The sequence below is a fragment of the Carcharodon carcharias genome, chromosome 10 (genome assembly GCF_017639515.1).
Source record: "Carcharodon carcharias isolate sCarCar2 chromosome 10, sCarCar2.pri, whole genome shotgun sequence".
In the NCBI taxonomy this organism is placed as follows: Eukaryota; Metazoa; Chordata; class Chondrichthyes; order Lamniformes; family Lamnidae; genus Carcharodon; species Carcharodon carcharias.
Genome location: NC_054476.1, coordinates 46584512 through 46610564, shown reverse-complemented (window position 1 = coordinate 46610564; position 26053 = coordinate 46584512).

The following is a 26053-nucleotide window of genomic DNA, read 5'->3' as shown; positions in this document are numbered from 1 at the left end:
ATTTAGAACCAAGGGCCATAGTCAACAAATTAGAGAAAGACCTCTCTGGAATGAAATTAGGAAATACGATTTTACACAAATGGTGGTAGAAGTTTGGAACTCTTTTCTGCAAACAACAATTGATGCTAGATCAACGTTTAATTTTAATAACTGAGACTGATAGATTTTTGTTAACCAAAGATATTAGGGGATATGGGCAAAGGTAAGTAAATAGATATAGTAGGTCATAGAGCAGCCACGATTTCATTGAATCCCAGAACAGGCTTAAGGGGCTAAATAGCATACTCCTGTTCTTATGTGCCTGTATGAAATTTAACTTGAAGCTGCTGAGATCCTTGGGTCAATTTTTCAGAACATAAAAAGGAAAACCTGGCAGAGAGGATTAATGGAAGGAAATCCAGCTGCTTCTATAAAGTACGTGATCCTCCCTACAAGGCTATCATTCTGCCCTTTGCCTGGGCAATGTTTAACACCTAAGCAATAAAGACATTTCACTGAAACTATTTCACCTACAGGGTAATAGCAGAGGGAAGGCCTAATGATGAAAGACTATTGAAGCAAGCAACAATAATAGATTCAAAGGAAAACAATTAGATATAGTGTCTGGCGAAAGAGTTATAGTGAGGAGGCAGGAAGGTTAAGACCAGCCAAAAAGGGGTAGGCTTTCATGGGGCATTTTACAAATCTTGTTTTCACAATGTGCTTTGTTATTGAGCATAGAGGTTTTTTTTAGCAGATACTTCCATACCATGTTGATTGGTAACAAATATTTATTACTTTTGTACGTGGTTGGCAAAATTAGAATTTCAACACATTAATCAGAATACCTTACAAATTCCTGGCATTTTCAGTTAGTCTGAGAAAGAAAGCTAGCTAGGAAACCTAGAGTGACTTATTCAGACATAGGATTTGCTGAGGTAACATTCTTAGTTTATTCCGATGTTACCAAACAATATGGAGGCAGTCTTTTAGTTTAATTGCAGTTCTGAGTTTGTTCTGGGCTTGTTGTCATAGAGCATAGACCAGCAATTGCCCTGCCTCATCCTTTTGGTTATAATAATTGATTTCTCTGCAAAGCATAACTCAACACATGTTGTGACTTGTGAGTTACACTTGCATGCTTACTGCGGGGTGACTGAGTTGGTACTTTAGATAGAGTAGTTCTGCAGAGACTTCTTGGGGGGGACACATTCTGTTTGTTTAGAAGGTATTCAGCAGCTACACTTGGAGTGCTTCTACTCCAAGCTCTATCTACATACTCCTGCTGCTCATTTGCAGACTACTGACTTCCAACTAACTACTAACTAACTACAGAGTTAGCCCGTGTTACTCCTCTATTGGTTACACAAAGTCTTCCTTTATAACATTCTCCTTAAAGGTATACAACATATTACATAAAACCATAGTTACCACATCCCTCCCCCTTTACTTGGAACGAGAGAGCGCTTGTGAAAAGCAGTGGGGACATTTAGAGAGAGAGTGCTTGTGAAAAGCAGCGAGGCCATTTACAGCGAGAGAATGCTTGTGAAAAGCAGCGGGGCCATTTACAGCGAGAGAGTGCTTGTGAAAAGCAGCGGGGCCATTTACAGTGAGAGAGTGCTTGTGAAAAGCAGCGGGGCCATTTACAGTGAGAAAACGCTTGTGAAAAGCCACGGGGACATTTAGAGTGAGAGAGTGCTTGTGAAAAGCAGTGGGGACATTTACAGCGAGAGAGCACTTGTGAAAAGCAGCAGGGCCATTTACAGTGAGAGAGCACTTGTGAAAAGCGGTGGGGACATTTAGAGTGAGAGAGCACTTGTGAAAAGCAGTGGGGGCATTTACAGTGAGAGAGCACTTGTGAAAAGCAGCGGGGCCATTTACAGCCATAGTGCTTGTGAAAAGCAGCGGGGCCGCTTACAGCGAGAGAGCGCTTGTGGAAAGCAGCAGGGCCACTTACAGCCATAGTGCTTGTGAAAAGCAGTGGCGCCAATTACAGCGAGAGAGTGTGAGAGAAGCAATGGTGCCCTTACGAATGAGAGGACTGTGACCTTTAACACCGAGAGTGCGAGAGGAGAGTGACCTTGCTCGAGTAGAATGAGAGACCATTAAAAATCATGAGAGGGAAAAGAGTGCAGAGAGCAGCTGATTGGTGAGTAGGATTGGTGAGTATTTCTATCTTTAAAGTAAAAGTAATATCTTTAGTTTGTGTTTAGAACTCTAGTCTTTTTTTTCTCTTTTTCTTATAGGTAGCTTGTTAAGTATAAGATCGATACAGGTGTGTATAAAAAATAATTATAATAAAGGGTAAAGAGTGGGGATATGAGAGTAATTAATTAATAATTTGAATAAAATACAATAGTGATGGCAGGACGGGCGATGTGTTGTTGCTGCAACATGTGGCAGCTGCTGGACACCAAGATGATCCAGAGCAAATGCATCTGTACCAGGCGTTTGCAGCTCAAGAAACTTGGATCTGAGTTAAGGAGTTGGAGTCCAAGCTGCAGACATTGCGCCACATCAGGGAAGGGAAAGGTTACCTGGACACTTTGCTCCAGGAGGTGGTCACACCCCTCAGATTAGATAATTCAAATTTGGTCAGTGATCAGGGACAGGAAGGCGTGACTGCAGGTGAAGCAGGTTTTGGGACACAGGGGTAGCATTTGAGGAGCCTCGGCCCCTGCAATTGTCCAACAGTTATAAGGTGTTTGTTACCTATGTGGATGAGAGCAGGAACTGCAGGGAGGATGAGTGAACTGACCACGGCACTGTGGTACAGGGAGACATTCAAGTGGGGGGAGGAAATATGAATCCAGTAGTGGTAGGGGACAGTATAATTAGGGGGATAGATTGTTCTCTGCAGCCATGAGAGTGAATCCCGAAGGCTGTGTTGCCTGCCTGATGGCAGGGTGAAGGACATCTTCTCAAGGCTGGAGAGGAACTTGTAGTGAGGCGGGGTGGGGGGGTGACATCAAGTTGTCAAGTTGTTGTCGTCCACCCTGGTACCAATGACATTGATAGGACTAGAAAGGAGATTCTGCTGAAAGAATTTGAACAGTTAGGAGCTAAATTAAAAACCAGAACCTCCAAGGTAATAATCTCTGAATTACCACCTGAGCCACGGGCAAACTGGCATAGGGTAAATAGATTCAAGGAGTTAAATGCGAGGAATGGGTTTCAGTTCATGGGGCACTGGCATCAGTGCTGAGGTAGAAGGGAACTGTTCCGGTGGGATGGCTTCACTTGAACTGTGCAGGGACCAGTGTCCTGGTGGATCGAATAACTAGGGCTGTAGATAAGGCTTTAAATTAAATAGAGGGGGGGAGGGTTCTGGAAAGGGGACACATAGGCTTACAAACCAAAATGATATGGCAGCATTGCAGAGCATTCTATTTAGGTAATGATCCCCAGAGTGTGACAGGAAGGGGCAGAGTGTACAAAAATAAAAAAAAACAGCAGCAAATAGAGTCAAAGGGGGAAAACAGTAGTAAAAAGGCAACATTAAAGGCTCTTTTCTTGAATGCACATAGTATTTGGAACAAAACAATTGAATTAACGGCACAAAGAGAGGTTAATGGGTATGATCTTATAGCCATTACGGAGATGTGGTTACAAGGTGATCAAAGCTGAGAACTAAATTTTCAGGGGTATGTGACTTTTTGAAGGGACAGGCAGTAAGGAAAGGGTGGTGGGGTAACTTTGTTGGTACGAGATGGAATAAGTACAATAGCAAGAAAGGATCTTGGATCGGAAGATGTCAAATCCATATGGGGGGAGGTAAGAAAAAACAAGGTGAAGAAGACACTGGTGGGAGTAGCCAATAGGCCCCCCAACACTAACTATACTGTTGGACAGAGAATAAATAATGAAGGCATGTAAAAAAGGCAGTATATTAATCTTCATGTAGATTGGGAAAATCAAATTGGCAGAGGTAGCCACAAGCAAGAATTCATAGAGTGTATTCAGGACAATTTCCTGGAACAATATGTTGTGGATCCAACCACGGATCAGGCTATTTTGGATCTGGTAATGTGTAATGAGGCAGGTTTAATAACTGACCTCAGAGTAAAAGATACCCATGAAACAGTGACCATAATGTGGTAGAATTTAGCTTTCAGTTTGAGTGTGAGAAACTTGGGTCAGAAACAACTGTGCAAAACTTAAATAAAGGTAATTACAAAGGAATGAGGGGAGAGTTGGCTGGAGTGGACTGGGATAGGATTTTAGCAGAAAAAAAACAGTTGATGAACAATGGTAGCCGTTTAAGAAAATAGTTCATGACTCACAACAAAGATATATCCCAGTGAGGAAGAAGGCTTCAAGGAAGGGGATAAACCAACGAGGGTTAACCAAGGACGTTAAGGATATTATCAAAGTAAAAGAAAAGACTTAAAATGTGGCAAAGATTAGTGGTAAGCCAGAGGATTGGGCAAGTTTTAAAAACCAACAAAAGATGACCAAAAAAAGTGATAAAGAGGGAGAAAATAAACTTTAAGGGTAAACTAGCAAGTAATATAAAAACAGAAAGCAAGAGCTTGTTTAAATATATAAAAATGAAGAGAGAGACCAAAGTGAACATAGGCCCCTAAGAAAATTAGTCCGGGGAAATAATAATGGGTAACCAGGAACTGGCAGAGGAGTTGAATAAATACTTCAGTTTTCATGGTAGAAGACACAAATAGCATTCCAACACTAAATAATGAAGGGGGAAAAGAGGCAGAGGAAATAAGTATAATAACTATCACTAGAGAAAAACTAGAGGGAAACTAATGGGGCTAAAGGCTAATAAGTCACCTGGATCTGTCGGGTTGCATCCTAGGATATTAAAGGAAGAAGCTACAGAGATAATGGAGGCACTGGTAGTAATCTTCCAAGGATCCATAGATTCTGGGAAAGTCCCAGAGGATTGGAAAACTGCCAATGTAAGACCCTTATTCAAAAAGTGAGGGAGTCAAAAAACAGGAAACTATAGGTCAGTTATCTTAACATCTATCATTGGGAAAATATTAGAGTATTATAAAGGATGTTATAGCAGAGCATTTAGAATTACATAATCTAATCAAGCAGAGTCAACATGGCTTCATGAAGGGGAAATCATGCCTGACAAATTTATTAAAATTCTTTGAGGAGATAACAAGCAGGATAGATAAAGGGGAACCAGTAGATGTAATATATTTGGATTTCCAAAAAGGCATTCGATAAGGTACCGCAAGTAAGGCTACTTAATAAGATAAGAGGCCATGGTGTTGGGGGTAGTATATTAGCATGGATAGAGGATTGGCTAACTAATAGAAGACAGAGAGTTGGATGAGAGAAGTGAATGTGCTATCACCAAATTTGTGGATGATACAAAAATAGGTGGGAAGGCAAGTGGTGAGAATGATATGAGTCTACAGAGGGATATAGACAGGTTAAGTGAGTGGGCAAAAAAGTGGCAGATGGAATATAATGTGGGAAAATGTGAGGTTATGCACTTTGGCAGGAAGAATAGAGGAGCTGAATATTATTTAAGTGGATAGAGACTGCAGAAGGCTGCAACACAGCAGGATTTGAAAGTTCTTGTGCATGAATCCCAAAAAGCTAACATACAAGTTCAACAGGTAATAGGGAAGGCAGATGGAATGTTGGCTTTTATTTCAAAGGGAATGGAGTATAAAAATAAGGAAGTCTTGCTAAAACTATACAAGGCACTAGTTAGACCACATCTAGAATACAGTGAACAGTTTTGGTCACCTTATCTAAGGAAAGATATTACTGGACTGGAGGCTGTCCAGAGAAGGTTCACTAGGTTGATTCCGGGTACAGAGGGATTTTCTTACGATGAGAGATTGAGTAGGTTGGGCCTGTACCCATTGGAGTTTAGAAGAATGAGAGATGACCTTGTTGGAACATATAAGATTCTTAGGGAGTTAGGCAGATTTTTAATCAGTAAGGGAATTGAGGGTTATGGGGAAAAGGCAGGAAAGTGGAGTTGTGGATTATCAGATCAGCCATGCTCTCATTGAATGGTGGAGCAGACTCAATGGGCCGAATAGCCTACTTCTGCTCCTACTTCTTATGGGTTTATGGCTTGAAAGTCTGCCTGATTCTTTCCTTGCACTGTTTCATTATGTGTCCATTTCGATGACAATAAAAACAGCCGATGTTTTTTAAATGCCAATTGTTACTTGTCTGCTTATTTCCACCTCTGTTGCTGTTGTTCCATATTTTCTCTGCTGAGTCAATTCTTTTTATTTTTCTGCTAACGGTGGCTGTTTCCCACTTCCCTGCAGAGCCTTGCATTTTTGTGCCCTTTCCTTCCATTTTTGCACCTTTTCGGCTGGGGCTTCTTTCCCAGTGTGGAGGACAGCACCATTTTGCACCCTGTATGGCTTTCAAATTCCTTACTGCACTTTCCATGGCCAGTGATTTCTCTAGCGCCTTCTTAAAATCCAAATTTGTTTTGGACAGTACTCTTCTGAATTGTGGCCTTATTCACACTGCACACTAAAGGATCTCTGAGCATATAGTTCAAAGATGTACCAAAAGCCCATGTTCTGTTAGCTGTTTCAAACTTGCCAATTAACAAGCACCTGTCTCCCTTGGGGCTCTACTTCATGAATTAAACTTGAAACATTGCATTGTTACCGAGGGCTTTGGCTGGTAATGACCCTTCACACGGTCCATCAATTTGTCAAAATCTTTCGAACCTGGGGCACAGGGTGCCATCAAACTTCAAAGTAAGCCATAGGCTTTATTCCCACATTTAGATAAGAGGATTGTTGGCCTCTTCTCTTCCTCTGTAATGTTGTTCATTTGGAAATTGAATGTGAGGCATTCAATATAATGAGACCAATCGTCTGTGGCTGGATCGAATTGATCAATTCTCCCGAATTGTAGCATGCTTTGAGGGTATTACTTCAATGATTTGAACGGAAACTTCTACTTACTCTGAATGTGCGAGGGACAGCCCGATTTTAATTCTTTTGACTTCCCCCGTGATTTTACTCTTGACGTTAGTTTGTTGTATCTTTCTTCTATCCTCGCTTTTTCCCCCTTTCTCCTTGTCGCCGGTTTGTTGTGTCCTCATCGCAAGTTTGTTGGGTCTCCGCTTTATCCTCATTTTTCCTTGTTTTATCCTCGTACCCTTGTCGTATCCTTGTCACCAGTTTGTTGTGAATAGTCAGTCACACTTGCATGCTTGTTGCTGGGCGACCAAGTTGGTGCTTTCGATAGAATAGTTCTGCAGACACTTCTTAGGTGGATCACATTCTGTTTATTTATAAGGTACGCAGAAGCTACACATGTTTTTCTACACCAAACTCTGTCTACATACTTCTGCTGCTCACTTGCAGACTACTGACTTCCAATTGACTACTAACTAACTACAGAGTTAGCCCACACTACTCCTCTATTGGATCCACAAGGTCACGTGATCTTCCATTATAACGTCCTTCTTAAAGATATACAACACATTAGATAAAACCAAAGTTACCACAAAACACAATTAATATTTTCTTCCCTGGCAACTGTGTAATTCAGGTGTAGAATAGGATTGATGGTGAAGTGTTTTTGGTTTTCGGTGGGAAGAAACATAAATATTGGTAAATCTGCTGTTTCTCCTTGTATTTGTTCCTACATGAGAATTGAGCAAGGCTCTGAATTCTGAGGTGCTTTCATCCTTAGTAAACAAAAAGCTTCTCAAATCAACACTGTAACATTTCAAGTGGGAGGTTTATGGAATAAACACTACCCATTCCCTTTTGACTTGCTATCAATGCTTGTTACTTGTCTTTTAAGCTTGCTATATATATTCCCTCTGCATACTCCTGTTGGAAGGAACAAGCCTTTCCTCCCATCTGTTGGGAGATATTATGGGTTTTATTGCCTTTGAATTGGGAAAGAAAATTGTTAAGGACCCTGTTAATACCAGAATATAAGCTTCAATGAATCAGTACTCCTCAAGTCAGGAGGTCGAGTTCAAACCACACTATAGGATTTGAACATATAATCAATGCTGACACTTCATTGCAGCACTGAGGAAATGCTGCACCAGAGTTGCTGGCTTACAGATGATATTAAATTGATGGATGTAAAAGGTCTCGGGGCAATATTCAAAGAGCAGAGAGCTCTCCTTGTTTTCTGACCAACATTTCTCTCTCAATCAACACCACCAAATGCAGGTTGACTGGTCATTTAGTTCACTTGCCTGTATGTGAGAGCTAATGTGGAAATTAGCTGCCACATTTGACTATGCAACAGTTACTGCATTGTAAAATAAATAGTGAATTAGTTGTGAAGCACTTTGAGATATCAAGAAGATGTGATAAAGACTTTATATAACTCTTTCTAAATATCAGGGCACTATTATTGTTATAAGGCGTCCCTTGCTGTCCTTTGTGAATGTCTGTATGGCACAATAGTCTTAAGGTTGTTTATAGCGATTTACTACAGGAGTATTTTTATGAATTTACACTCTCTTGCATGCAAGGAATTCAGGTACTTCAGGTGATTTTTGGGAGTGTATGTCTGAATTCTAGTGAACAGATCTCTGAAATAAAAACAGAAAGGGCTGGAAAGACTCAGCAAGTCTGGCAGCATCTGCATTGAGATAAACGGAGTTAATGTTTTGAGTCTCTATGATACTCTTTTGGAACTGAACTCAGAACCTGGAACTGAAGATTGAAAATTACCCATTAAATATATAACAAAATAGCTAACCAATTTAGTTGAATGATTCAGAAACTCTCTCTAGTTACAGAAAATCCATCCCCAAAGTCCAAAGTTGAATCAGAAGTCTCACACAATTGTGCAATATTAAACTTCCTTTAAATACTCATTGGATGAGATACACAAATGTCATTCAAATAATACCCTGTAAGGAGATACTATTAATATGGGACAATGGGGGAAAAAATGCAAGTGAATTCAATGGGCTGAATAATATGGCGGGGGTGAGGGTAGTGGATGGCTCAACCCCCACAGGAGGCAATGTCAGCGTGGAGCTGACCTATTCCACGCCGGCCTGCCCTGCAGCCATAATATGCTGCGGGTGAACTTAAAAAGGGTCAAGTGGGACTTCTACCCCTTACTCATTGGCCGGCAGCTCCATCTGTCCTGGCAGCACCAAGAGCGCTTTAGTGGGCGATGCCGGGACTACAACACGGGGAGGTAGAATCCACAAAAGGCAGCCTCCAAAGATTGAACCCCCTTTTCTTCCTGCCGTTTGATGAATGTAGTTAAGAAAATGGGCTTCCCGCTCCAACCAGTTGCCCATGTCAAACATTTGGATGTGTGTAACGTATAACGAGGGTCAATTGACTTGATAACAAGCCTAATTGACCCTTGATTACCTATTTAAATATGGTAGGCAGGCTGCCAATTTCAGCACCTCCCCACTCCTCTCCATCCGCCACGTATTATGGGAGGGAGCTTGGGGGTAGATGGGAAGATTGTGGGGTGGGTACATGCCCTAGCCCCCCCACCCTGCTGGAAACATGCATAGTGGGGCGCAGCACAATGTCAGTAAATGTGAGGCGGCACATTTTGGCTTTTAAAAAAAAGTAATACTTTGAATGGAAGGAAGTTGGATGATGTAGATGAGCAGGGGGATTTGGGTGTTGAGGTTAACAAGGCATTAAGAGCAGCAACTCGACTGGATAAGGCCATAAAATAAGCTAGCCAAAAGCTTGGTTTTATAGCAAGAGGTATAGGATATAAAAGTCAACGTGAAATAAGGAACCTGTAGGGAATCTTAGTAAAATTGCAGCTGGAGTACCATGCCATTGGAGGCAATAGATTCATTAGGATGTGACGTGGTATGAGGAAGTATAATTATGAAGAAAAACCTGTCAACTGGGCTTGCTTTCATTAAAACAGAAGATTATGGGAAGATTTGATGGAGGTGTTTAAAATTTTGAAAGGATGAGAGAGAGAAGTTAAAATAGATAATAACAAAATACTATGGATTCCCTATGGAGGGAAGATCTCCAGAGGAGATGAGGTCAGTGACAATCCTGGAAACAATGGCTTGATGTTCGGTGGTAGGTGTCAGCCTGTTCCTGCCCCATGGAACTAATTTCTTCCTACCTTGACTCCATTCCTTCTCCCCTTGTCCTGTCTCTTCCCACCTATCTTTATGATTCCTCTGATGCCCTATGTCATATCAACAATTTCCAGTTTCCTGATCCTAATCGCCACCGCCTCACCATGGTTGTCCAATCCCTCTACACCTCCATTCCCCACCAAGTGGTCTGAGGCCTGTTCACTTTTTCTTTGAACAGAGGCCTACAATCCCCATCAACCATCACCCTCCTCCACCTGGATGACCTTGTTCTCTCACTGAACACCCTCCTCCACCTGGATGACCTTGTTCTTTCACTGAACAATTTCTCCTTTAATTTGTCTCACTTCCTCCAAACAAAAGGTGTGGCTGTGGGTACCCACATGGGCCCCAATTATGCCCGATCCTTTGTGGGGTATGTGGAACATTCCTTGTTCCAGTCCTACTCAGGCCTCCTCCTACATCTCTATTTTCGGTACAACGATAATTGTTTCATTGCCGCTTCATGCTCTCGTCTGGACCTGGAAAAATATATCAGTTTTGCTTCCAATTTCCACCCCTCTCTCAACTTCACATTGACCATTTCCAACACTTCCCTTTTCTTCCTTGACCTGTCTGTCTCCATTTCTGGTGATAGACTGTCCACCAATATTCATTACAAACCCACCGACTCCCACAGCTACCTCGACTACAGCTCCTCACACCCTGTTTTCTGTAAGGATTCCACCCCATTCTCCCAGATCCTCTACCTCCATCACATCTGTTCCAATGATCCAAAATGGCGCTTCCGATGTGTCTTCCTTTTTCCTTAACAGAGGCTTCTCCCCCACTGTGGTTGAAAGGGCCCTGAACCGTATCCGACCCATCTCCCATACCGCTGCCATCACCCCTTCCCCTCCCTCCCTGAACTATGGTAGAGTCCTTCTTGTCCTCACTTTTCACTCCACCAGCCTCCGCAATCAAAGGATCATCCTCCGCCATTTCTGTCAATCCAGCATGATGCCACCACCAAACACATCTTTGTTCATTTTTTTAACTCTTTTCCCCCAAACACACCCTGTCCCCCCACAGGGCAACCTGTCACTTGTTTTTATGTTTTGCTTTCACAGACTGCTGATCCTTGTCCTGCTATTAACACATTCTGCTATCTTACCTTTATGCCGCTATCAGAACCTTTATTTATCACTTTCATTAACACTCCTTTTGTCTTGTGACCATGACACTTTTGTCAATCTCTCCTTAGCTGTCATTTATCCCTGACCTTCCATCTTGCTCCACCCCCTCTTAAAAGCAAAGTATAAAATCCATCATATCACATTTCTACTTCTCTTTAGCTCAATATTTAAGAATGGGTTAGATAATTGGTCAAAGGAAAGGGGATAAAGGGATATGGAAATAGAAATCGCACATGAGGTTAGGACTATCGCTTGTATGGAGGTTAAATAACAATTGTTTCAAATGCAGTAAAGTATGTTCCAGTGAAATGAGTAAAACGATAGAAATATCACTGACACTGCCAGTAATGCTTATTCAATCACTAGCACTAAATAGATTATTTGGTAATCCATTCATTTATTCATTCATGATTTTGCTTTGTGCAAATTCAATGTTGTTTGCTTATATAAGAATAGTGAGGATATTTCAATCTTCTGGTTACTAAGTGGTTTAGAATGTCCTGAGGGCATGATAAAATGCTATATAAATGCAATACTTTTTCTAGCAGCAAGTGTACCTCAAGTGACACATACCAGTAGCAAGCAGGGAATTTGCAATATCCAAGTGTATTGGGGGATAAATTCACTCATGTAGCCCCACTGCAGACTTATGTCAATTCACAGGGGCAGGTTGTGCCCTGGGCCATTACCTGCATTACCCACATGGTGTTCTTCATTGAAGAACTACTTCTTAGGCTGGCCCTCGGGATCAAGGATGACTTTCTTCCACTCTAGTTAGGTGGGGTCTGTGCCATCAGCGGACTTTGCCACATGCAAAGCAGGTGGTGCTTGGAGGGTTGGATAGATGGGTTGTTTGGGAGTTTGCGCACTCTCTCTGCTGTCTTAAATTTGGCTCTGCATATTTCTGACAAAGTCTCTCAAAGTGTTTGGTGCCTTCCCGAATGAACCTTCTCCATTTTGGTTACACGCCATAGAGTCCCATGAGTTGGCAGGGATGTTTGACCTCTTTAGGGATGCTCTGAGGACATCCCTGAAGCATTTCCGCTGTCCTCCTGGGAGTCTCCTGCCACGGCCGAGTTCTGAGAAGAGCAGTTGCTTCAGGAGTCTGGTATTAGGCATATGAGTGACATGTTCTGCCCAGCAGAGCTGCTTTAGAGTGGTTTTTGCTGGGCATGTTGGCTTAGAAGAATATAACACAGGCCATAAATATAGTGGAGCGCAGTGTTGTCTACCCCAGTGAATCAACGCGACGTAAGCCTACAGTGGTGCTATACAAACAGATAACTCCCCTGTTGTCTCCTAAGAGAACCTATTCATTATCTATCATTCATTGTGTGTGAACACATTCATGGTTTGCGATCATGCTCCTTAGTTACAAGGTTTGAATCTCCTTCCATTTTGCTTTCCTGAAGAGCATATTGGCTGGTAACTGCACCAAGGTGATAACATGTGGTACCACGATACTTTGGAACATGACAGTTGAGTTTTGGGGTTGAGTCCAAAAAAGAATTTTTCAACCACACCAGCGTTAAAGAATATGAGAATACCTACACTGTGAACCTGTACTCAGACTATGATATTATGGAGACAGATAAACATCAGTGGTATTCCAGCAACTCGGAGAAGAAGTGAGGACTAATTTTTACTGCTCTGGCAGTTAAGGCTTCCTTTGATGCTACACAGAGAAACTGTGTTAGTTAGAGACTGTTAGCCTGTACCAGTCTATCATTCTATGGAACAGTGTTTCTGTTCACTAGTACATTATTGCCACTAAGCTGAACTGTCTTTATATGAAATTATCAACATGCGTAGTTGTCTGGGATTTGTATCTAACCAGTCAAATAAACTAATACGTTCTGCTGGATCAAATTTACCAGAAGTCTTTTTTAGGAATGAAGACTTTCATGTCATATTAAAGGCAAAACTCATCCTCTTGTTTCCTTGTATTAACAAAGCATAACTAGTCAAATCTATGGGGAAATTGATAACATTGAAATTAAAATTGGAAATTGCAGGAGAACTCTGTTGTAAAATGGATTTGAATTATCTGTATAAGTTGGCATCTCTTCCTGTTAAATATTAAGACCTTTTCTGTTTCTTTAACACTTGGATTTCAATCTGGTTCAGATAGAGAAAATGAAGCTCAATCTTTTAGGCCTTTAGCACTCTCACCTCTGAGTCACAAGCTTCCGGGTTCATGTCCCAGAATCAAAGCAGACACTCCACTGCAGTATTGAGAGACTGCTGCACTGTTGAGGTGCCATCCTTCAGATGAGGCATATAAAATGAGGCCACGTCCACCCTCTCATGTGGATGTAAAAGATCCTATGGCACTATTTTGAAGAAGAGCAGGGGAGTTATCTCCTCTATCCTGGCCAATATTTAACCCTCAATCAACATCACAGAATTAAGTTATCTAGCCATTATCACATCGCTGTTTGTGAGAGGTAAACTTGTTGCTGCATTTTCTACATTAGAACTCTTCAAAAGTACTTCATAAAACATTTTATGTCCAGTTGTCATGACCCCATCATCCTTGCAAACTACTGCCCTGCTTACATAAATGCAAGTCTTCTTTTTCTAATCTTTTTTTATGGAGTGCAAGGACAGTCTTAACCGATTCCTGGTGGGCATTAGCCCTTTGTACAAATTACGCAGAACTCTCACAAAATTAGTAGTGTTGATATTAAAATGAAATGTCAAACTTGTCCTCTACCCACCTTCCCTCCTGCCATTAACACTGCATCACTGCTTCCCAGTGTAATTATTAAGCACTCTTAGATCAACCACAGGCTAATTACAGAAAAAGTGCCTCTACACTGTGTGGTCATCTAGGATTTCAAAATAGAGCCCAAGATTTGCGCACGTACTTCAGATGATAGGTGCACAGTACGCCATCTTCATAAAGAGACTTGCACCAAACAACTATTGGTGAAGCAATGGCATCATAATGATTATGTTACAAACCTGAACTAATGATTTCAGACACAAGAATTCAAATCCCACCAAGATAATGGGCCAATTTAAATCCGGTTAATAAAATAAATCTGGAATAAAAAGCTAATCTCAGTAATGGTGATCATATAACTATCAAATTGTCCTAACAACCCATCTGCTTCACAAACATTCTTTAAGAAAGGAAGCCTACCACCCTTACCTGGTCTGGCTCTTTATGACTCCAGATCCACAGCAATGTGGTTGACTCTTTACTGCCCTCTGAAATAGCCTAGCAGACCATTCAGTTATCAAGAAGGTGGCTCACCGTAACCTCCTCAAGGATTAGTTTTTGCATTATTTCTTCAGCTTGCTAGAGTAATTGCGTGTGTGCTGTGCCGGTTTCCTCTTCTTGTGTAAAGTTTCAATTCTTCTCAATGCCTGAAGTCTCTTTGTGTCACTTAAAATATTGTGCTGAAGAAAGTTGTTTTCAGATATCGGTGGCCTACTAGGGTCAACAACCCACTGGGGTGATGGGTGATGTTATAGTGATGGAAATAAGCGGCCTTAGTGATGGCAAGGATATGTGGCTGGAAGCTTATCTCAGAGTCAAATATGGTGCCAAGTTTATAAACAGTCTGGATCAGCCTCAGACAGTTGCCAGGGAGATGGATGGGTTTGGTAGCCAGGAAATGGAGTTTGTAGTGTGGACTGGAGACAATGGCTTCTGTCTTCCCAGTATTTGATTGGTGGAAATTTCAGCTAATTCAGCACTGGATGTCAGATAAGCAGTTTGATAATTTAGCAAGGAGGAGTTGAGAGAGATGGTGGTGAGGTAGAGCTGAGTATTGTCAGCGTACATGTGAAAGCTAATACTGTGTCTTTCAATAATGTCGCTGAGGGCCAGCATGTAAATGAGAAATAGGAGGGGGAAAAGGATAGATCCTTGGGGGACACCAGAGGTAAGTGGTGCAGGAGCTGCAAGGAAGCCGTTGCAAGTGATTCTTTGGTTGCAATTAGATATATAAAAATGGAACCAGGTGAAGATAGTCCTACCAGCTGGCTCACAATGGCAAGGCATTGGTAGACGATTGTATGGCCACCTTGTGAAAGGCTGCAAACAGGACAAGGAGGGATAGTTTACCTTTGTCACAGTCACATAAGATGCCATTTGTGACTTTGAGAGATGATTTGGCACTGAGGCAGCAGCAGAAGCATGATTGGAGGGATTCAAATATGGAGTTCTAGAAAAGACAAGCACAGATTTGGGAGCTAACATGTTTAAGATCTTTGGAGAGGAAAGGGAGGTTGGAGATAGGGCAGTAGTTTGCAAGGTTGGTAGGGACAAGTTTTTTTTTGAGGAGAGGTGTGGTAATGTCTAACTTAAAGTAAAGAAGGACAGTGGCCGAAGAGAGTGAACTATTAACAATATCAGCTGAGATAGGAGCTAGGTGGAGAAATTGGGTGGTCAGCAGTTTCATAGGAATAGAGCTGAACGAGTAGGAGATACACTTCTCATGGAGAAGTTAAGCTTGGAGAAGGCATGGGGCAAGATAGGAGAGAAACTAGAGAAAGATATGAATTCAGGGCTAGGGCTAGGGCAGGGGTATCTTTAAAAGAAGTTTGACCTGTTGGGTTAGTTGAAGGGTGGGAAGAGGCAGAGGCAGCTGACTTAATGATTTCAATCTTAGTGACAAAGGAGTCCATGCTTCCAAGTTCCTCGTACCTACTGCCGGATGTTGTGGTGGACGAAACAAGGTGAGAGGTTTATGAAGACAGTTTGCAGTCAGGAAAAGAATTTGGGGGCCATCTTTGCATTCCAGGATGATCCCAGAATAGTGAGAAGTTTTCACAGAGGGGAGCCTGGCCCGATAATGCTTTGTGATCCAGCCTGACCTGGCAGTGAATGGTTAAACCAGTTGCCTGCCATATCTGTTCAAGTCTACGGGCAGAATTGTCCCAGATTTGCATGGTGAGGTAGTGGGCGGGAAAAATGACACTTTACACGCTGGCCGCAATGGCGGCTTTTCACGTCTTATCATCCCATTCCTGCCTCATTAATTATGCAGTCCTGGGAAACACACTATCTCACTGGTGGGCGGCTTCTGATTTGCTCACCCCTCCATTACCTTGCAGCTTTCTCATGCCTGGCGCTACATTTAAACTGTAGCTGCACACACACTTCTTAGTGATTGCAGCCCAGGAGGGCACTGGTGAAGATATGGCCCCAAAAGCCAAGAAGAGTGCAGCCCCTGATTCAGTGACGCTTCCCTGGGGGCACCTTCTGGACACTGTGAAGACTCGCTGCAATGTCTTCCACCTCCACTCTGGCCTCAGGAGGCCCCTCAGTCTCACCACTCCAGCTTGGGAAGCGGTGGCAGTGGTGGTCAGTGCCAATGCTACACACAAGAGGTTGGTCATCCAGTGTAGAAAATGGACGAATGATCTCATCTGTGCTGCTAGGGTAGGGCAACCATCTCCTCACTCTAAACTCATCCATTCACAAGGCCATCACATATTCACTAGCATCTCACTCACTGCCAGCTCAAGGGACATCACCATTTACTCTCTCACACAAACCCTCACATTACCATTGGGCCCCATCTCCTCTGGAGACTGCCTCCTCAGCCTCACCATCTTGAGGCCACTTGCACAGATCAACATGTGTCCCCACACAGATCATGTGATATCCCCCTTCCCCAGTACAGCCCTTGCCCTGCAGCCTTTTCCCTTGCCTGAGGCCAATTCTCCCCCTTCCTCAAGCAAACCCTAGCTCTGCAGGCATTGAAAAGCCTTATGGCTGGCCTGGTAGAGACCTATCCATCAGCCCTCCTAAAAGTGATATGGTGCCTGTGAAGCCTGGCCCTGATGACTGTGAGTGCTGACCGAAGCAAGGTAGGCAAACTAACCTTGAAGTCCCGAGCGAAGTGCAGCTCACCATGTACACGTTGCTTATGTACAGTTGTGAAACATGTTGGTGTGCAATCACACTGACGTGCCCAGATAATCCAGCATTGAGGGATGATTACAGCGAGCAGGGCTTATAATTAGACGCAAATGTATTAAAATGGTGGACGGCAGGAAAGGCGGCCCACCACTGACGGGTGAAACGGATGATTGCAAACTGGTTTTACAACGGTTTAAAACCGATTTTTGGCCTTCTCACCATATTGTCCTCGCCCGCTATGATGCCTGACGCCAATGGGGATGGAAAATTTTGGCCTACGTTTCATGGACTTGAAGCAAAGATGCGGGCCTTACTGTGGGAATGGCCAGGGTAAAACAGATTAATGGTTTTAGTGGGACTATGGCATCAAAGGTGGAGATGAGAGTGTAGTTGAAAAATCAGTAGCTGCAAAAATGATGTGATGAATAGATGACCAAAGGTTAGAGAGTGGGAATTTTGAAAATGCAGTTGCAGGTAAATTAGCGATATATTTTTGCCAGGGGCAGATGCAGAAAGGGTTGGGGTAGGGAAGGCGATGTGGGTGGAGAGTGATATAAGAAAGTGATCAGGCATGGCTGTTGCTGAGATTGATACGGTGGGAGTAGTGAGAATACATGAATGGGAAGATTCCCAATCATGTGATATAAAAAGATTCCACTCCTTCAATGTGCAACTGGTGAGTGACCACAAGCAGCACGTCTTTTTGTCCTAATTCTTTTGTCCTGGGGCACTCCAATGCTCTATTGGTATTTGAACCAGTACTTCAATTCCGAGGCTGGCTATTGGGTGATAAGGGTTTTCCACTTAATACCTGGCTCATGACCCTGGCTGGGCACTGAAGCACTTGTGCACAACCAGCCTGCAAGAGTCCAGCTGCCACAAGGAACATTATAGAGCATACCATCTGTGTCCTCAAGCACTACTGCTGCCTGGACTGCTCTGGAGGAGCCCTGCAGTACTCAGCTGAACAGCTATTAAGATTTGTGTTAGCAAGGTGCATACTGCTCAATATGGCCATTATGAGGGAACTACCCCCTTTTCACCACTTAACAGGAGAGAAGTTGAGGAGTAGGAACACAAGTTTGAGGAGGAGCAAGTAGTGAAGAAGAAATTGTGAGACAAAGTGGAGGAAGAGAAGGAAGCTGCAATATTGACACCCCCTTTCTGCCACAGGCTCTTCAGGATCAGATTACCTGTGAGTGAAACCAATGACCTCATTCATCAATAGTCCCACACTATCTATCTTTCCTCTCACTATCACTTTATATACTTTCTGGCAACACATTTTAAGTCCTTCCTCAGTTCACTGCAGGAACATACAAAAATATTACTAATCACCCTTGGGAATTCCCATCATGCCTGTCTTCTGTGAGTTTTTACTTATCCTAGTGTTCCTACAAGGTGCTTCCCCATGTTGTTGCAGGATGAGAAGTTGAAAGCTTCAACTGAGGATACTGCAGATAGCTTTGGAGAATGACCTCAAGCAACTCTGAGCTTAATGGACCCTAGCTATAGATTGCACCAACTTGGCCTGGGCAGTGGGTTGGCTGGCTGGCAGACAGCAGCAAGGGTACAAGTGGCAGTGGTCGGAGCAGAAATGCTGTCATCCTGAGAGAGGACAGCAGATTACTGTTCTGTTGAGCCACAGCCAATCTACTGAGATGACACATCCTAGTAATCTGTTAGAGAATTGCTGTGAGGCTGTGGAAACTCTCTTCAACAAAGGTACCTATAGACATGATGACAGCAGTCTGAGCTTCCACCACAGCATTGAGAGCTTTGTGCTACAATGGAAATTGTGACATCAGTCATCATGCACTGCTTCATGGTGTGTTTCAGAGGTGTGTGGGTGAGTTGGAAAGGATGGGCTTCAAGCTTTGCAAAAAGCACTATGCCAAGGGGGATTCCACCCCTCTATAGCTCCTCGTCTTTGAACACAAGTTTTCGGCCAGGTTTTGCAGTGCACCGAGAACTGATTGTGTACATCTGTCAGCCGCCTTCTGTAGCCTGGGTCACTGAGGTCCTCATCTGTCTCCCCTGCAGCAGAATTTGTGTGTGACCATGCTCTCTGGTGAGTTGGCACTGATTTACTTCCCCTCTGCCTTGGTTCCTGTGCATTTGCGTCCATTACATCACCACATGCCGATCCCTCCTCTTTCATATCTAAGATATAGTGTCAGACTCTCATCTGATGGTTGTGGGTGTAAGGTCAAGTGATGGTGTCTCTATATCATCAAAGTCTTCTTCCTATCCCTCCTCTGACTGGGATGGTTCCGGTTCCTGAATATTTGGAATTATAAAAAAGGCAAGGGCTGGATTGTGAGGTGTTAGGTGAGAGGAGAGGTGAAGTAACAATCCTCACCCTGTGAGTCAGATGAAATTGTGAAATGAGAGGGAGAAGTGGAAAGAGAGGAGAATTAAGATTGCTGAGTCTCTCATCATCAAGCCCTCCAGCTCTACCAGAGATTACGACCCCAGTGATGCCTCTTCCTATGATAGTCAGTACTCTCTCCTTTATTGGGGTTTATATATGCAGGTACACTTGTCCTCTTCCAGTTTTTTCCTATTGTCTCTTGTTGTGCACCAGCTTCTTCTGCAACAAAGAGGAATGTGTGTCGTTAAGTATTGTGCAATATATTTGGGTGATGTGGCTGTCATGGTTGAAAAGTGTGCAAGAGCTGTGAGTTGCGATTGTGAGGCTTGCAGCAATGCTAAGTGTGTGAGAATGAGGCAAAGAAAGGAAGGATAAAGTACTGATGAGATTGTTGAAAGGTGAGTGATAGAATGTTGTGAATTGAGCAGTGGATGAGGCTAGTGGTGTATTTGGTAGGATATGCCATTTGAAGATTGAACTCACTCACCTTGACAACTCATGTCAGATCATTAAATTTCTTCCTGCACTTGGAGTTATACTGCTAGCATTCACCTCTGCTGCTTCTTTCTCCCACTGCCTCTTGAGTATATGGCACGAGGGCTTCCGGCTCTTGCGGACACAAGATATCTCTTCTTCTCTCCCCCCCTTGCACCAATGTCTCCAGTGTATTAATAGAAAACCTTGGTGCTTGCTCCTCTCTTGCTCTTTCACATTTTAACCATTTCTCAAAGCATCACAAAACAGATTCAGTTTTCAAATGACTCTGATCACTTCTTGTAGCCCACAATCCACCTTCCCTTTAGAAATGCGGGATTCCTTTAAGTAGCACTTACGATATTAGGCCCCCTGCTGATGCGTGAAGACAATAAACAGCACGGGTAGCACTGTCTGCACACACAAATGATGTAAAACAGCAGGCAACACAAATTTCACATGCTGCCTGCAGTGCAATGAACAGGGATGGGTTAGTTGCATACAATGATTCCAATGCATTCTCAGGGGTGGGAGTTATCTAATTTAACTCTCGGTGTCTTAAAAATCTCAGAAGAGCATCCTTTAGTCCACCAATATGCCCTTTTGCTGCTCACAGTTGTCACCCTTGTGCACTTGATCATTTATAGGCTACTTCAGGGGCTTGTATTCACTGAGATCTGGTTTGAAACTGGGTCCAAACTTATTTTATGAAGAAGCCACAAAGCTTGAGCTTGGGCTACTAAGTAACATGTAATGTTATGTTGCACAAATGTCAGGCAATGGTCATCTCCAACAAGAGAGAGTCTGACCGCTTCCCCTTGACATTTAGCAGCATTACCATTACTGAAACCCCTACCATCATCATTCTATAGGTCACCATTAACCAGAAATGTAACTGGACCAGCTTTATTTAATGTGCCCTTGTAGCTACATTATTGGGACTGTAGCTATTCTGCATTGAGTAACTCACCTCTTGTAAATCCAGAGATTTACAAGGCAAAAGTCAGGATTGTGATAGAATACTCTCTACTCACCTGAATGAGTGCTGCTCCAGCCACACTCAAAATAAAACATCCAGGGAAAAGCAGCCTGCTTGATCAGCACCCATAATCTACCACCTTCAACGTCCACACCCTCCACCCCAGCGCACTATGGCTACCGAGTGTAGCATCTACAAGATGCACTGTAGCAACTCACCAAGGCTCCTTCGACAGCACCTTCCAAACCCATGACCTCTACCACCTAGAAAAGCAAGGGCAGCAGGTGCATGGGAACATCACCACTTGCAAGTACCCCTTCAGGCCTCACACTATCCTGACTTGGAACTATATTGCCGTTCCTTCATTGTCACTGGGTGAAAAATCTGAATCTCTCCCTAACAGCACTGTGGGTGTACCTACATCACAAGCACTGCAGCCGTTCAAGAACATGTCTCACCATCACTTTCTCAAGGGCGATTAGAGATGGGCAATAAATGTTGGACTTGGCAGCAGTGCCCACAGCCCATGAGTGAATAAAAAAACCTGACGGATTTTTATCTATCATCCCAGGCTGGATTTGAATTCTGGTCTCAAGGGTGAAATGATACCAGCCTGTAAACTTGTTTTTGACTAGTGCGCAGTGAAGCCTGTACTGGTAATTGTTAAGTAGAGAGTGCCATGTTGCTAACCTTAAGAGACTAATTTCAGCTGCTATAATGAACTTCAAAGGGCTGACAAGGAGTTTATTATGACTTCCACACATGGGCCAAGATTTTCCATTCCTGGCCTAGGTCCATGGCAGGGGAGGGTAGCGGGAATACTTCCTGCTGCGGTGGCCAGTGGGAAATTGTGCCAAATTGTGTGATGGTGGGCTCATTAATTATGCATTCAGGGGTTTCCCGACTTATTGCACGTAGGGGCGGGCTGGATGACTTGTGCTCTGCCATCATATCCGGGTGTTATATTTGAAAGGCGCCTGGACATCAACTTCTTTGTTGTGAACCCACCTTGGGAGGAAGAGATGACCCGGCGATCTCAGGGAGCTCCAGCCCCCAGATTCAGCGATGCTTCCCTTGAGGTGCTGCTCAATGCAGTGGAGGCCAGGAGGGGTGTCCTGTGCCCTGAGATGGAAGGAGGAGGATGACATGTGTGACCAGGGAAGAGGCATCTGCAATGTCCGAGTCAGATGACAAGCCTCTGCGATCAGTACTGTTCGAGATGCTGGAGATGCAGTGAGAGGAGGGGGAACATCAGGCAGAGATGGTGGAGGCCCTCAACAAAGTGGCACATGAGGGGGAAAGTTTGTCCACCTGCTCTCTATGAAGTGGTTCCAACCTGTGTGTACATGGAGATCTCCATGGGGAGGATGGAGAACGCCACGGAGAACCTTGTCCAGCAGATTGCCAAGTTTCTGTTGGAGATGCGTGCAGACCTGCACTGCATTGCGTTATGCGAGAGCGAATGAAGGATTAAGGAGCTATGATTTCACATGTGGTTGCACAGATCCACTCTAATTGTTAATGTTTTTGCACTTTTGTAAATAGATTATTCTTTCACTTTAATGAGGTCTGATGTAGTTTAATTGTGATTAGTAGTCATTAAGCCTGTGCTTACCTCAGCCCCAACCCCATCTTCAATGGGACATCCCAGGCTGTGTCTATGTCCCCCTGGAATCATGCATGTGCAGGGAGGCAAAGATCTTTGCCAGGGCCCTTGTGAGCCATGTGCAAGAAGCTTCCTGTGCACACTGAGCCTTTGCCTTTCATGCACTAATCTATAGAAACACCTTAGCATTGTTAGTGCTACAATACCCCCCTTCAGTTGTCCAGTTAAGCTGACCTGCTGCGCCATCCACTCCCAATGACCCAATTCCCATGCAGCGTATCGATCTCCACCTCGAGAGTCTGGATAGTTGCAATGGCGCACGTGACTTTTCAGGTAGAGTCCAACACCTTCCAACTTTCTGCTGTGACCCACCTCTCCCCCAACCATAACCATTGACCCTCCTGTTGTGACCTTTGACCTCATCACAATCACCCTACAACCCTTCCCCCATCACCCTCCGTGCTGTTTGGGTGAATGTCCACATCCCCTACCTTCTCAAGGAGCCCACTCCTGTGAAAATAGACAAGCGCCTCCCCCCCGACTCCCAGATCCTGTTGACACCCAGAATCCAGTTTTACTTCTATGTTCCCTCCAACAACCCACAGGATTCCTTCACCCATCATCAAAGGACACTCACCCTCCCACCCTTCTGGCTCCCACTGCCCTTTTTAACTCTCACCACCCCATCCTATCAACAATTCCCTCAGAATGCACTCCAGGACTCATAAATTGATAGCATGAACCCCCCCCTCTGAATCCCTTTCCCCTCTTTCCCCCCCATGTCCATTCACACCTGCACATACTCTCCCTCCATGCCCAATTACTGCTGCATACACCCCCCAAGCCCAATCACATCTGCACACACCCTGCCTGCACTCCACCATGGCCCTTATCAATCTTCCTCTCGACAATCCACCTCTCCCATTCCACAACTGTCACAGTATCTCTCTCTTTCCCTTACCACCTCCAACCAGCCCCGCTGCTCACCTCCCCCAACCCCCCAGGTCTCCACACCCACCCCACCTCTTTATTCCTCTCCTCCCCATCTAATCCCCCACAGAACAGAACATCACTACCCAACGGTACCTCAGTGTGAAGATCCACCTCCTGGAAGCTCCTTCAGAGAGAAGATCCACCTCCTGGAAGCTCCTCCAGAGAGAAGATCCACCTCCTGGAAGCTCCTCCAGAGAGAAGATCCACCTCCTGGAAGCTCCTGCAGAGACAAGGTCCACATGGTAGATGCTCCATCTACCCAGTGTTGCACGTGGAATTCCAGAGTTCACGGTCACTGGAGCTTCCATCTTCTGATCTCCACAAGCTGCCCCAGGCCGCCTTCCAGGTAATTCCTGACATGTCCATGCCACATTGGTCTTGACGTGTTCCTGACTGGTATCGTATCCTGCTGGTGGCATGGAAATTGGACAAGAGGGGACAATTCTGGTTGGGACTTCATCTGCATCCTATTAATGGGATGCAACTGGCTTCACGCTGGCCTCTGGTGGGAATGGCACCCGTCATGATGAGCAGGAGTGCACGTTCCTGCCATCATTTCATTTCATGCCGGTGGGAAATCAATTTTTCAGCTCCCACCACATTGTCCACCCCACCCCTCCCCGCCCCTCACCCACCACCACCCCCCAACACGCCCCCCCCGCCCCCGCCTTCACCCGCCATTACACCCGCCTCTGGTAGGACCGCAAAAGCCCGGCCATGATGTCATAATGGTCCAGATAAAAAATGTAAGATTTCTGAAAACTCTTTGCACTGATTATTCTCAGTGTTCAAATTCTTTGAAACTTGCACTTTATTTTTCATTATTATAATACTCCACCAAATTTTACTCTGTTCAGCCATGATGCAATATTTGTTCACTCACGCACAGTGATAAGCTGAGACAACGTGGAACAAATGATTCTTTATTGTTCTTACTAGAAACGGCCTTTACACATACTGAGGATTGTACATCAGTCTGAAGACTACTGATTACTCATCAAGTAATTTCATACCTTACATTATACATATTTAAACTCTTCAATTCTAAATTTAACACTCACTCTATCCTGATCTGAACAAATTGCATGGCATGTTTGATAAGTTATGAGGAGGCAAGAATTGTAATTCTTGGTAAACCTTTCTTTTGCTTTCGACTATTTAATGAAACATAAGGTTTTTGTTCTGCTGTCGCGTGGGTTTTGATTTATATATAAATTTTACAGTGGAAGTGGATGAACAGTTGCTGCCATCGTTAAAAGCCTATAGAGTCTCTCATGGCTAGTGAATAAAGGCTTTATTGTCTTGTTTGACTTATGAATATTGCAACTTGAAAATTAAGCCAATCATCAACCTTTTGAAATCTTTTTCACATCTTTTTCAATGGAGGGCTCCAGCCATAAGGAAGAAACATTTTTGCCCACAGAGAAATATTTAGTAATTCAATGAACTGAAACTTTTACTTTTATTGTTTAAATGCATACTTCTGAATTAATGCTACAGGTCTGTTAGAAATATGTAAGAACAATTCTCTGTGGTTCCATATTAAAAGTGTCAGCAGGGAATAACAGATCCATTTAAACTGGGCTGTGCTTTGTACATTTCGTGTCCTCTGACACCAATTTAAAAGCAGCCCCTTTAATATCCATGCAGACAAAGGTAATTACTCATGATTCTGTGTGTTAGTAAAAGGTTTCAGAGCTAATGTCTCAAGATGAAGATAGAGACCAGTAAAGTACACTAATACTGAGTAATAACCCCATTACTAACTGCAGCTTTTGATGTTCATCATTTATTTGTGTCGACATGATACATTGCACCATGAAAAAGTTCATTTAGAGTAAATGGATGTGGATGTTTGTACATGTTTGTCAGTAAATGTCATCATCTGCCAGTTCTCTGTATTGCTAAAGTGCTGTGCTTTAACTCCTTCAGTTCTCCTAATCATTCTGCTGATATTTCTATCAAGGAAAATAATGTTTATGTATTTCATTGTAGCAATTGGAGGTGAGCTGTGTTTAGCATTTACTCATATGCTTGTGGTGTCTAATCTAAAGCCCTTGTTAGTAGCCAGCCAAACATTAAAACATTTCAACACTCAAGTCCCAAAAACTAATCTGAAAGGCTGAGGATAAATACCTTTTCAATTTGTAATCCAGGTCTTGGTACAAAATCAATTGCACCTTCAAGTGAAGTGAGACCTACATCCTGTACAATCGGTGGAAGCTTTTCATCAATGTTGTTACTTAAACATATTCACAATATGTTTAAGTTTACATTGAAACCTTCTAATAGTTGACACTAAGACATCTTTGAGCTTTGTTTAATAACATTCTGATATTGCTTTATTCCCTATGACCAGGATTTTACATTTGTCGGGCGGGTTTAGCGGGAACGGGCAGGTGGGAGCCCAACTGCCGCTTGCCATCGGCTCTGCACCGCCATTTTACCCGGGTGGGCCAATTAAGGTCTGCCCAGCGTAATACGCGACAGCGGTATCAGCAAGAAGGGGTGGGTGGGAGCAGGAGCTCAAAGTCCACCAGGTCCAATGGCGAC